This window comes from Macaca nemestrina, chromosome 4 (assembly GCF_043159975.1).
Source record: "Macaca nemestrina isolate mMacNem1 chromosome 4, mMacNem.hap1, whole genome shotgun sequence".
Classification (NCBI taxonomy): Eukaryota; Metazoa; Chordata; class Mammalia; order Primates; family Cercopithecidae; genus Macaca; species Macaca nemestrina.
In genome coordinates this window covers 28006125-28019856 of record NC_092128.1, presented here as the reverse complement: position 1 = coordinate 28019856, position 13732 = coordinate 28006125, and the positions used below count along the sequence as shown (strand labels likewise).

At 43.3% G+C, this 13732-nt stretch overlaps 1 protein-coding gene and 1 long non-coding RNA gene across 2 annotated transcripts in view; one reads left to right on the top strand and one right to left on the bottom strand.

The window, feature by feature from the left end:
• Positions 1 to 288, bottom strand: part of LOC105471376 (uncharacterized) — a 162526-nt gene extending 162238 nt beyond the window's left edge. Inside the window, exon 1 of the long non-coding RNA XR_981108.3 lies at positions 65 to 288. This is a non-coding gene — a long non-coding RNA (uncharacterized lncRNA). The remainder of the gene's footprint in view (positions 1 to 64) is intronic.
• A 109-nt stretch (positions 289 to 397) lies between these two features.
• The window catches only part of LOC105471375 (muskelin 1), a 380915-nt gene continuing 367580 nt past the window's right edge, over positions 398 to 13732 (top strand). The window contains exon 1 of the mRNA XM_011723823.2: positions 398 to 524. The gene's annotated coding sequence lies outside the window, so the exon portion shown is untranslated. The remainder of the gene's footprint in view (positions 525 to 13732) is intronic.

Genomic DNA, 13732 nt, shown 5'->3' with positions numbered 1-13732 from the left:
TTACCTCTCTTTGACCTCTATTCACCTTCACAGTCTGGCCCTTGACGTCTGGGCCTCTTCTTACCTCTCTTTACCTGAAATGTCCCGGCCCTCACTGGGGTCTCCTCCACACCCTTCGCTCTGGTCCCATCCCTTCTGCTGCCAAGCCCCAGCGTTCCTCCAGCTCGGCCTGGTCAGCTTGAGCCTCATTTTGTTCGCGTGCCCCTGGGCTGGGAAAGGAGTGTGTGGTGCACAGTGGGGCCGAGGATCCCCCGGGGCCGTGGCCCCTGCCTCGCCCCCTCCACCCCTCCCGAGTCCCGGTTGCGGCGCTTCCTGGGCGGATGGCTTGGAATTGCTGCAGCAGCTGCGGTTCTGCTGTGTCATGCAAGAAGGAGGCGGCGGCGGCCGGAGCTGGAGGGGGAGGAGGGGAGGAACCTGATCCTCCGGTAGCGAAGGGCTGGAGGCAAACACCGAGCTCCTCCAAAGCCGCCCGGGAGCAGGGAGGGCTCCGCTAGCCCGGGGGGGCCCTCCCCGCGGGGCAGATGGTAAGTGGGGCGGTGCAGGTGGTCGCCTTGGGAAGGGAGCGCGTAGGGGGGTAAGGTGGGGCGGCGGGAAGTACTGGAGTCATCCCAGCCAAACTAAGGAGCCCGGTGTCCAGCTGAGAGGGACCCAGGCCGTAATAAGGATGTCCAGCCAAACGCAGCAATAATTACTATTCGAGTGACGCCCCGAAGTTGACCCAAGCTACACAGAGGGTGGAGTGGTGCATCCTGAACCCAGGGCAGAGCTGGAGGCAATGATTCAGGGTTTGAGAAGTATCAAGCCCAATGGCCTGGCGCTTTAAGGTGCAGCTGAGTAGGAAAAGCCAACCCACATCGTATTCCCAGAGCCTTGCTGCGCTTTCTGGGTTGTCTCGTTTAAAACTAGCGAAAGGGATGGGAAACCTGCCCAACCTCACTTCAGCCACGAAAATAATGCTCTTGGCCAGTGGCCTTGGACAAACAGCCTCTGGTGCAATAAAATAATCAATAGGAAGAAGAACTTCATTCCCCTCACCATCCTCCTTCCCCAAGTTCCTTTGACCAGAGTACCTCATTCGGCTTAAAGGAGAAAGAAAACTATGTGTGACATTCCCTCCCAGTCTACCTGCGGCCAGACTCCTCAGCACACAAACTGCCCACCCCGCTCCTCTCCTCATCTTCAGAGCCATGATTCCGACAGACATTGCAATACTACTCACGTTGGGTGAGAAGACTGCCTGAAACTCTGAACAATTTCACCTCCCTTGCCCTTTGCCACGGGAATTCAGAACCTACAACTGAGAGCAGGGAAGTTTACCGACAGGCTGGGCATGTAGGAACATTACTTCCTTCACTGGACTGTAGTTCTCCAGACAACTTTTTAATTATGATTATTCCCTTCCATTGCACTCCTGGAAATTTCAAAGCAGTTTCTAAAACATCATTTTTTTAATGTCAGTCATACATTTAGAGGTAAGGGGTTGATGGGATTAACTGAAAGGCTAATGACTGTCTCAAAAGCACATGCTGTTGCTAGGGAACCCAAGCTCCTGCTGCTCTCTAATCACTAGCGTGTTCCATGGAAATCAAACTGCTCAGGGTGTTATTAAAATGAACGGCATCGGGTTAAAGGCGTTCTTGCTTATGTTGTAGCATCCTGGATTATCGATTGCCTCACACCCACATATCTTGTTTTCCTAATTTGATTTCTGTATTTGCGTCACTGCCAGGGACACTCAGACTAGACCAGTCAGTTCACTTCCTGTTTCTCAGAACTGGTTTATATTTGGTCTCGTAGCACTAGCTGGTAAAACATTATCAAACTGATCCTCTTGGAAAGAAATCTTTGCTTCCCGTTGAAAACAAATTATTCCAATTAAATTCTAATTCCCGTGGAAAACGTCATCATTTGAGGAGCAGACTGCCAGTTGCCATTTGAGAAACCATCCTTGAAATGTAAAGCCTAGAAAAAAAAATCATCTCGATTTCTTTTACCCAAAATCTTCATTCCTCAGCACTAGAACTAAGACACACTCGAGTAAAGAGTAGATTTAAGTATACTTCTAAAATGAAACGCATAAATAAATAAATAAATAAATACACGTTGAAGCTGGGGAAATCATTTAGACTAAATAAGGCATAGAATTGAATGGGATCCAGGCCCAGGAAGGACAAGTAAGCTTGGGTTAGCATTGTGGCATTCAGAGAACACAGTGTGATTACAAGGCTGCACTACAAATAGGAAACCCCATCACTTTGTGTACTAATTGTCTCTTTTACCAATTCCCCTACGTCCCTGGACAAGACAACCTTGTTTTGTTTTGTTTTCAGTTCCTTCCTCTTTATAACAAGGATATTGCAAAGGCAATATCAGAAAGATAAGCCCTATGTAAATAGGTGGATTCTGATGTAGACAATTTGTTTAGATGGAAAATAAAGCCCTTTGAAAAAGATGTATAATGGCATCAATAGCCTGGATGACCTTGAGTGAGCCATTATAGGTCTTATGTCAGTTTCTTTGTGGAAGCGTAAATGAAAGTGCTGGACTAAAGGATTTCTAAGGCTCCTCCCATTTACAAACTTCTGTGATGAGATTGAACTCACTACATAAAAATTTCAATTTTAGCTGGATTTTTCAATGTTAAATTTTAGCACTGAACCTTTAGTATCTATCCATAGGAACCTTGAGGGAAATGATGAGAAATGATTTTCTATTGATGTATCCATTTTTAGTGTCTGTTGACAGAAAAATAAAATTTACCTTGCTCCCCATGTACTTACTCTCTCCCTGCCTCAGTGGTATTATGGAAGCAGCAGGATAAGAGTTACAAAAGGATATAAAAGTATAGAGAAAGTTCTTTCAGTCTACTTATTTATTTATTACAACAACATCTCACTGTGTTACCCAGGCTGACCTCCAACTCCTGGGCTCAAGCAAGCCTCCCACCTCAGCCTCCTGAGTAACTGCAGCTACAGGTGCACTCAACCAGGCCTAGCCTTTCAGTCATTTTAGATATAGGTAATCCTAAGTACTCTGATGATCCAAGTGGTGGAATGATGGAGGAAGGGGTATACAGAAATATAAACTGAATCCTCATGGAACTAATAATAATCTATTTGCCTGTGTTTTAATTAGTGCTAGGCAAAAATAGACCTTGCTCAGCTCTTAGAATTTTTCAGATTCACAGTATTGAGAAGTGGCATGAAGAAATGTGAGATTTGTGCCAGAGAGAAAAGACCTGACTTTGAAACCCAACTCTGCCACTTTATTCATTATTGAGTGCTTGCGCTGTGTCAGGTATTGTGCTGGGTGCTGGGAATACAAAGATGAATAAGACACAGTTTCCGCTTTGAAGGACATTATAGTATCATGAGAACAAAGATGAATATGCAGTTGATGAGGCAACAGTGAGGTGATATCAACAGGGGAGCTTATAAGGGTGCCTAACCCTGACCACGCATAGGGTCTTTAACCACACAAGGTGAATATTGAGATGAGTTCTGAAGGATAAGTAGAAGTAAGCCAGACAAGTGGGCAGGTTACAGAGAAAGATATTCCAAGCAAAGAAAGTACTATGTGTAAAGACCTTAGGGAAAAAGCTGTGCCCAGAGAGTTGAGGGTGAAGAACAAGAGCCTGGCAAGTAGGTTCTAAATAAATACATTGTATAAATCCGTGGCAGAAGTCCTGAAGGAGAAATCCAGGAAGATTAGCATGGTCGAGTATGTCATCCTAAAAAGTCTGAACTTATTCTAAGGCTGTTGGAGAACCACTGATAAATTTTAAGGGGCATAGTGAACTGATCAAATGTTCATTTTAGAAAGATCTCTCAGCTGGGTGCAGTGGCACACTACTGTAATTCCAGCAGTTTGGGAGGTTGAGGTGGGCAGATTGCTTGAGCTCAATAGTTGGAGACCAGCCTGGGCAACATGGTGAAACCCTGTCTCTACAAAAACACAAACACACACAAAAAAATAGCCAGGCCTGGTGGCACACACCTGTAGTCCCAGCTCCTCAGGAGGATGACTTGAACCGGAGAAGCGGAGGTTGCAATGAGAGGAGATCATGCCTCTGTGCTCCGGCCGGGGGAAACTTACAGTCATGGTGGAAGGCAAAAGGGAAGCAGGCACCTTCTTCACAAGGCGGCAGGAGAGAGTTTGCAGGGGAAACTGCCACTTTTAAAACCATCAGATCTCATGAGCACTCCCTCACTATCATGAGAACTGCATGGGGGGACCTTCCCCCACGATCCAGTCACCTCCCACCAGGTCCCTCCCTCAGCACGTGGGGATTACAGTTTGAGATGGGACACAGAGCCAAACCATATCACATTATAAGAACGAAATAATGATGGATGTCTAAACTAAGGTAGCAAGAATGGAAATGGAGAAAGGAAGAACTGAAAGGGTTCAAGATATATTAAGGACATAGTACCAACAGAATTTGATTATTGATGGTATCCTCCATCAGTGGTATCCTTCCATTTTCATAAGCCGTAAATCTGCTCCCATTATATCCTGCAGATATATCCTGAGGTCCAAGATAGGGACCTCAGGAGGAAAAGCAGGTTGTGGAGTAAAGGTAATTAGTTTAGTTTTCAACATGTTGAGTTGAAGTGTCCATAGAATATCAAAGTGAAGCTGTCTACCACATAATTGAACGGGGAAGTCTAGAACTCAGGAGAGAGATCTATGCTGGAGTCATCAGCATAAGGAATAGTTCATGGAAGTAGATGAAATCTCCAAGAGAAGGCATAGAGAAAGGAAAGAAGAGGATCTACTTTGGAACCCAATGAAAACACTGAATTTAAAAAGTGAGGAAAGAAAAAACACAGGGGAAAAATATCCCAAGAGGTAGGAGGACCAGGAACAAGTAGTTTCAGAGAAGCCAGGGGAGGAAATATCAGCAGTATTAAATGCCAGTGAAAGATCAAGAAAAAGAGGATTGTGGCCAGCTGTGGAGGCTCACGCCTGTAATCCCAGCTCTTTGGGAGGCCGAGGTGAGCGAATCACCTGAGGTTAGGAGTTCCAGACCAGCCTGGCCAATATGGCAAAATCCTGTCTCTACTAAAATTAGCCGGGTGTAGTGGCACACACCTGTAGTCCCAGCCATTCAGGAGGCTGAGACACAAGAATCTCTTGAACCCAGGAGGCAGAGGTTGTGGTGAGCTGAAATTACACAACTGCACTCCAGCCTGGGCAACAGAGCAAGACTCTGTCTCAAGAAAAGAAAAGAAGAAGAGTACTGAAAAGTTTTTTGATTTAGTAATAAGGAGGTCATTGGTGTGTTTGGCAAGAAGGAGTTTATTAGTAAAATGGGGTTAGTAGCCAAACTGCAGTGAGTTGAAGACAGGATGACAGTAGAGGATGCAGATAGATGAAGTTCTTTTATATAAGAAGGACTAAAGGGCAAGTAGGGGAAGAAAATAAAATAAAAGTATTGGAAAGAGATTGGTGCAATCCATGGTCTGCAAGCTTAAGGCGGCGCAAGGAAAGAAGGAAATACTACCCTAGTAGAATTCTTTATTCTCTCAGCCTTCAAATTAAATGGCATTACCATCCACCAATTACTCAACACAAAAAGCATGTAGATATTCTTGATTCTTCTCTTTTCCTCCGTTTTCACAATCCTCAGAATTCAAGTTAACTTTACCTCCAAAACATTTCCAAAATGTCTCTTTCAATCTCCACCGCTACCACTCTAATACAAACCACCATCATCCCTCTTCTGTGCTCTTGTAATAGCTTTCTAAATGGTTTTCCTGCTTCTGCTCTTGTCCTCATTCTCCACAGCACAGTTAGAGTTTCATAAATCATAAGTGTTAAGACATAAATCAGATCATGTGATTTCTCATCTTAGAATCCCTCCATGTCTGCTGATGGCACTTGTGATAAAGTCCAGACTCCTCCTCCATACAGGGCCTATGGAGCCCTGTACAGCATCCCTGACCACCTCTTCAACCTCATCTCCCACCACTCTCCACCACTGCAGTGACACCAGCCTTATTTATCTTCCTCAAACGTGTTGAATTTGCTCTTGTATTATACGATTTACCCCATATACTTCCTTTTCCTGGAATATTTTTTTGGTCATTCTGATCTTTGCTTATATGTCACCTCCTCAAAGAAGTCCTCCCTGATCACTCCACCTGAAATGTCCTTCTCTCTCCACGTTTCCAACTATCCTACGTATTTTTTTTTTGTAGTAGTGGAACTTTATTACTATTTGTTTTTATCATGTATGGTTGAGAACTCCTCTAAAATGCAAACCTTATGAAGATTACTGGCATGTCAGGCACTTAAAAAATATTCATTAGGGCCATTCATTAGGCGCGGTGGCTAATGCCTGTAATCCCAGCACTTTGGGATGCCAAGGCGGGCAGATCACGAGGTCAGGAGATCGAGACCAACCTGGCTAACATGGTGAAACCCCGTCTCCACTAAAAATAAAAAAAATTAGCCGGGCATAGTGGTGGGTGCCTGTAGTCCCAGCTACTCAGGAGGCTGAGACAGGAGAATGGCGTGAACCTGGGAGGCAGAGCTTGCAGTGAGCTGAGATCTCGCTACTGCACTCCAGCCTGGGTGACAGAGTGAGACTCTGTCTCAAAAATAAATAAGTCAAAAATATATATATATATATACACACACACACACATATATTCATTGGATGTCTGTAGTAGGAAAAGGAGAAAAACAACCATTTATTAGAAATTGGAGGCATCAAGAATCAGAGTCTTAGTGCAACTGGAATGGCTAGTGGCAATGATTACTAGGTTTTTAAGATTCTGGAAGTGGAAGAGTTACTAGCTGTGTGATCCTGGATGTTTACATTCTCTGAGCCTCACTTTGTGGTTAATAATACTATATGCCTCACAAGGCTATTAGGAAAATGAAATGAAATGGAATAGGTATAGGCATAAGGCAGTCTTGTGAAATTATTTTCAGGAATTCAAGACTTCTGCAAATCAATTCATGCATTCTACATATGGACTCCCTTGTAATGGAGTTAGCCCTTGATGATTACTTATTATTAGAATTTAAAAATTGACTAAATCATTACTTTGAAAAGATACCAGGATATCTGATAGAACCTGGAAATTAAACTATTTAAGAAGAAATCAGAGTACTCCTACAAATCCATAAAAAAAAACCTTTAAAACTCTGGAAAATTGGGCAAAGGGTATGACAAATAGATTGTAGTCAAAGAAATACAAATGTATCTGAAAATGTGTAATAATAAAAGGCATGCACATCACAACTGCAGTGACATCTATTTTTTACTGTCAAGTTGACAAAAATAAAAAACTTTAATAATATACTTGGCTGGCCAGGCTGGGAAGCAGGCACTTTCTTATACTGCCAATGGGAGTGAAAGGTGGTATCACTTCTATGGAGGGCAATCTGGCAACATTTTAAATGTACAAAGCCTTTACCGTGGCAATTCTACTGTCATATATTTATCCAATAGATATACTCACACGGATATTGAAGGATGACTCTTCTAGTACCTACACTGAAGCACGATTTATAGTAGTAGTTAAAGACTGAAAACAGCCATCAATAGAGAAGTGGTTAAATAAATTATGATAGAATTAAACAAGTGAAAGAGGCTGGGCACAGTGGCTCACGCCTGTAATCCCAGCACTTTGGGAGGCCAACGTGGGCGGATCACGAGGTCAAAAGATAGAGACCATCCTGGCCAACATGGTGAAACGTCATCTCTACTAAAATACAAAAAATTAGCTGGGCGTGTTGGTTCATACCTGTAATCCCAACTACTCGGGAGACTGAGGCAGGAGATTCACTTGAACCCAGGAGGCAGAGATTGCAGTGAGCCGAGATTGCGCCACTACACTCCAGCCTGGGTGACAGAGCAAGACTCTGTCTTAGAAAACAAACAAACAAAACAAAACAAAACAAAAAAGAAAGAAAAGAAAAAAATAAAAAACAAGTGAAAGGCAGCTGTTAAAAGTGTGAGACAATTCTAGGCATACTTGTGTGAAAAGATCTTCATGATACATTACTAAGTTAAAAAAAATACGATGAAGAACAGCATGTATTTTGCTAGCATTGCATTTCTTTTTAAAAGACGGTTTACATTTTTTGGTCTAAAAAACATAACTTGTGGGGAGATAAAATAGAGAAGAGAATGAGCAGATGTGGAGAGAACAGTTGGAAGGTACATTAATGGTTCCTGTGAGAGATCATGGTTGCCCAGATTAAGGCAGTGAAACACACAGGGAGAGAAATGATGAGAGCCAAGAGTTATTTTAAAGAAACTGATGATTGATTGGAAATAGTGGGTTATGGAGAGGGAGACACTGTCATAGTTGACTTTTCTTCCAAGATCAGGTACATGAACAGAGGTGCAAGAGCATGACTAAGATGGAGAATCCTAGGACAGAAACAGAATTGCAGGGTGATACAGTTTGGATATTTATCCCATTTAAATCTCATGTTGAAGTGTAATCCCCAATATTGGAGGTGGGGCCTGGTGGGAGGTATTGGATCATGGGGGCAGATCCCTCATGAAGGGCTTAGTGCCAGCCTATTGATGATGAATGAGTTCTCGCTCAATTAGTTCATGAGAGACCTGGTTGTTTCAAAGAGTTTGGGACCTCTGCCTTTCCTCTCTTGCTCCTGCTCACACCATGTGACTTGCTGGCTCCCCTTCCCTTCTGCCATGATTGAAAGCTCCTGTAGTAGTTCATTCTCGTACTACTATACAGACATACCTGAGGGCTGGGTGCAGTGACTCATGCCTGTAATCCCAACACTTTGGGAGGCTGAAGCGGGTGGATCACCTGAGGTCAGGAGTTCGAGACCAGCCTGGCCAACATGGTGAAACCCCATCTCTACTAAAAATACAAAATTAGCTGGGTACAGTGGTGAGCACCTGTAATGCCAGCTACTCAGGAGGCTGAGGCGACAGAATCGCTTGAACCTGGGAGGTGGAGGTTGCAGTGAGCCAAGATTGTGTCCTTGCACTCCAGCCTGGGCAACAAGAGCAAAACTCTGTCTCAAAAAGAAAAAAAAAAAAGAAAGAAAGAAAAGAAAGACATACCTGAGACTGGCTAATGAGAAAATAGGTTTAATTGGCCCATGGTTCTGTGGGCTGTACAGGAAGCATCACTGGGGAGGTCTCAGGAAACTTACAATCATGGTGGAAGGCGAAGGGGAAGCAAACACATCTTTACATGGCTGGCACAGAAGAAAGAGAGTGAAGTGGGAAGTACTACATACTTTTAAACAAACAGATCTCTTGAGAACTCACTCACTATCATGAGAAGAGTAAAGGGGACATCTTTCCCCATGATCCAATCACCTCCCACCAGGTCTCTCCCCCAACACTGGGAATTACAATTCAACATGAGTTTTGGGTGGGGACACAGAGCCAAACCATATCATTCCATCCCGGCCCATCTCAAATCTCAGGTCCTTCTCACATTTCAAAACACAATCATGCCTTCCCAACAGTCCCCCAGAGTCTTAACTCATTCCAGCATTAACTCAAAAGTCCAAGTCCAATGTCTCATTCTGAGACAATGCAAGTTTCTTCTGCCTATGAGCCTGTAAAATCAAAAACAAGTTAGTTACTTCCAAGATACAATGGGGGCATAAGCATTGGGTAAATACAGCCATTCCAAAAGGGAGAAATTGGCCAAAACAAAGGGGTAAAGGCCCCATACTAGTCCAAAATGGCTGCCAGAGGGCAGTCATTAAATCTTAAAGCTGCAAAATAATCTCCTTTGACTCCATGTCTCACATCTAGGCCACACTGATGCAAGGGGTAGGCTCCCAAGGCCTTGGGCAGCTACACCACTGTGGCTCTACAGCATACAGCTCCTGCAGCTGCTTTCTTGGGCTGGTGTTGAATGGCTGTGGCTTTTCCCGGGACACAGTGCGAGCTGTCGGTGGATCTACCATTCTGGGATCTGGAGGACAGTGGCCCTTTTCCTACAGCTCCATTAGTCAGTGCCCTAGTGGGGACTTTGTGTGGGAGCTCCAACTCCATATTTCCCCTCCACTCTACCCTAGTAGAGGTTCTCAAAGAGGGCTATATTTCTACAGTAGACTTCTGCCTGGACATCCAGACATTTCCATACATCCTCTGAAATGTAGGCAGAGACTCCCAAACCTCAATTCTTACCTTCTGTGTACCTACAGGCCCAACACCACATGGAAGCCACCAAAACTTGGGGCTTCCACCCTCTGAAGCAACGGCCTGAGCTGCACCTTGGCCCCTTTTAGCCACAGCTGGAGCTGGAGTGACTGGGATGCTTTCCCCTTATCTTGGCTATTAACATTTGGCTCTTCTTTACTTATGCAAATTTCTGCAGCCTTAAATTCTTCCCCAGAAAATGGGGTTTTCTTTTCTACTGCATGGTCAGGCTGCAAATTTTCCAAACTTTTATGCTCTGCTTCCTTTTTAAATATAAGTTCTAGCTTCAAGTCATGTCTTTGTTTATGCAAATAAGTATAGGCTTTTAGAAGCAGCCAGGCCACCTCTTGAATGCTTTGCCGCTTAGAAATTTTTTCGGCCAAATACCCTACATCATGTCTCTGAGGTTTGGTTTCACAGATCTTGAGAGCAGGGGCATAATGCCACCAGTCTCTTTCCTAAAGCATAGCAAGAGTGACCTTTACTCCAGTTCCCAATAAGTTCCTCATCTCCATCTGAGACCACCTCAACCCTGACTTCGCTGTCCTTATCACTGTCAGCATTTTGGTCACAACCATTCAACAAGTCTCTAGGAAGTTCCAAACTTTCCCTCATCTTCCTGTCTTCTTCTAAGCCCTCCAAAGTGTTCCAACCTCTGCCCATTACCCAGTTCCAAAGTTGTTTCCACATTTTCGTATATCTTTATAGCAATACCCCAATTCTGGTATCAATTTTCTATATTAGTCTATTCTTGCACTGTTATAAAGACATATGTGGGACTGGGTAATTTATAAAGAAAATAGCTTTAATAGGTCATGGTTCTGTGTAGCTGTACAGAAAGCATAGCTGGAGGGATCTCAGGAAACTTACAATAATGGAGGAAGGCAAAGGGGAAGCAAACACATCTTCACATGGCTGGCACAGAAAAGAAAGAGTGAAGGGGAAGTGCTACACACTTTCAAACAACAGATCTCACAAGAACTCACTCATTGTCACAAGAACAGCAAGGGGGGCATCCGCCTCCATGATCCAGTCACCTCCTACCAGGTCCCTCCCCCAACATTGGGAATTACAATTCAACATAATACTTGGGTGGGGACACAGAGCCAAACCGTATCAGCTTCCTCAGACTCTCACCAGAAGCAGATGCAGCAGTATGTTTGCACAGCCTACAGAACCAAGAACCAAATAAATTCCTTTTCTTTAAAAATTACCCAGTCTCAGATATGTCTTTACTGCAGTGCAAGAATGGACTATCACACAGGGGAAGATCAAAAGTTCTAAATGCAGATGTCCCCTGAAGACTTGTAGATACGGCTGTGAGGCTCATAAGAGCTGCTGGAACTGGATTTATAAATCTGAAAGAAGATTGCCTCGGGAGGGTAGATAGAAAGACTAAAAAAAAAGTGGGTCCAGGTCTAAACCTTGATCATTTAAGACTGAAAAGAAAAGAAAGAGCTGGCAATGGAGACTGAAAATCAGAAACTAGGAGACTACGGTGCCAAAGAAACCAAGAGAAGAATCTGTTAAGGAGGATCAACTCTTTGTTAAACGCTGCCAAAAGGTCAAGGAAGATTATTTTAATTTGTTTCTCACGTAAGCGTTAAGCTCCTTGAGAGTTAGTACTATTTTATTGTTTATTTTTGTTTCCCTGGGGCTTGCCCTGTGACCCACACATAATAAATGATCAGTAAACTTTTGTTAGGTTGAAGAAAGAGAGAAAGATGCATGGCAAGAAAGACAGACATGCAGAAAGACAGTAGAATTTATGCTTGGGTCTCAAAAAATAAATAAGTAAAACAGATTCCCTTGAGGTTGACTGCAAACCCAGCTTGATCTTAGGAAATGTAAGGAGGTTCTTTCTGCTCCCTGTGTTTTACTCTTGAGCTAACACATTGATGGGGCTCCCACAGAACCATGTTGTTGCCATGTAAGTGCCTTCAGAAAACATTTTGAGAAGTGATATTCACCTGTGTCTGGTCAAGCTGAGTCATTTTTATCTTTATTTAGGTCCTAGGTGATGACGAAAAGAGCAGTTTGCTTTTCCTCATCTATGACCCCACCACATCACCCTGAATGAGTTGATGGAACCTGGGGCACCCATTTCTGTGCCACTACAGTTCTGTAATACACTGTAATCACTCATAAGGCTGCCCAGCCCGTTTCCCTTGAGAGAGAAAGGTGACTACTGGCAGGAAGAGACGTCTAACCTCTTAGAGAAACCACCAACTTCTTGGTCTGTTGTTGTTTCTGCATTAAAGTGCTGCTGCTCTCAGGGCCACTGTACAGAACATCAAAGGAGGACATGTTTGACTCTGTTCAATGTGGAGATCTTCTACATAATAAAAGAGAGTGTCCTTGAATTACAAATTTTAGGAAATACAATAATAGATGTATTTTAAACAATACTTAAAATGTTATGCCATCCTGTATCACTTAATTATACCAAAGATCAGTAAACTTTTTCTATAAAGGGCCAGAAAGGAAATAATTTAGGCCTTCCTTGCCCTACAGTCTCTGTCCCAGCTACTCAATTCTGCCATTGTAGTGCAAAGCAACCATAGACAAAATTTAAATGAGTGAACCTGGCCACATTCCAATAAAACGAATTTGAATTTCAAATAATTTTTATGTGTCATAAAATATCATTATTCTTTTCACGTTTTCCAATCATTTAAAAATGTGACAGCCTGGGAAACAGCAAGACCTTGTCTCTACAAAATACAAATAAAAATAGCTGGGTGTGGTGCCTGTGCCGAGGCAGGTGGATCACGAGGTCAGAAATTCAAGACCAGCCTGGCCAACATGGTGAAACCCCGTCTCTACTAAAAATACAAAAATTAGCCGGGCATGGTGGCAGGCACCTGTAATCCCAGCTACTTGGGAGGCTGAGGCAGGAGAATTGCTTGAACCTGGAAGGCAGAGGTTGCAGTGAGCCGAGATTGTGCCCCTGCACTCCAGGCTGGGCAACAGAGTGAGACTCTGACTCAAAAAAAAAAAAAAATCTACTTTTTATATAGTACAGTACTGGGTATTATGGAGTTGAAGATAAAAGAGGATAGATAATTGATAGGTAGGCAGACTGACAGACAAAAGATCTAGTGACTGATAAGTTCCATGAGAATTGTTCAGGTGTATCACAGTATCAATGTATAAATTCAGTCTTTTAAAGCAACAATAGGCAGTCAGACAAAACTAAGTTTAAATCTGAGCTCTTTTGCATCCCAGCTGCATGACCTTGGGGTGATTACATGCACCATATAGGCTTCAGTTTCCTCTTTTTGAAATGGGTATAATAACACCTACCTCTCAAGGAGGTTGTGAGAATTAAATGAGATAATGTATGTAAATCAGCAGGTGTAGTACCTGGGAAATGGTAGACAGTGAGTAAATGGTAGCTGTTGTTGTAGCATTACAGCAATATGAAGGTAGGTAACTTATTCAAAAGAAGCACACAACCAAAGGCAAAGCAGAGTAACCTTGCAAGTCAAGAAGTCACGGACACATATAGAAACCCGCAAATCTGGGGGCTGAACACCTGGCCGAGAACATTTGGCTGAAAATAAAAGCAGA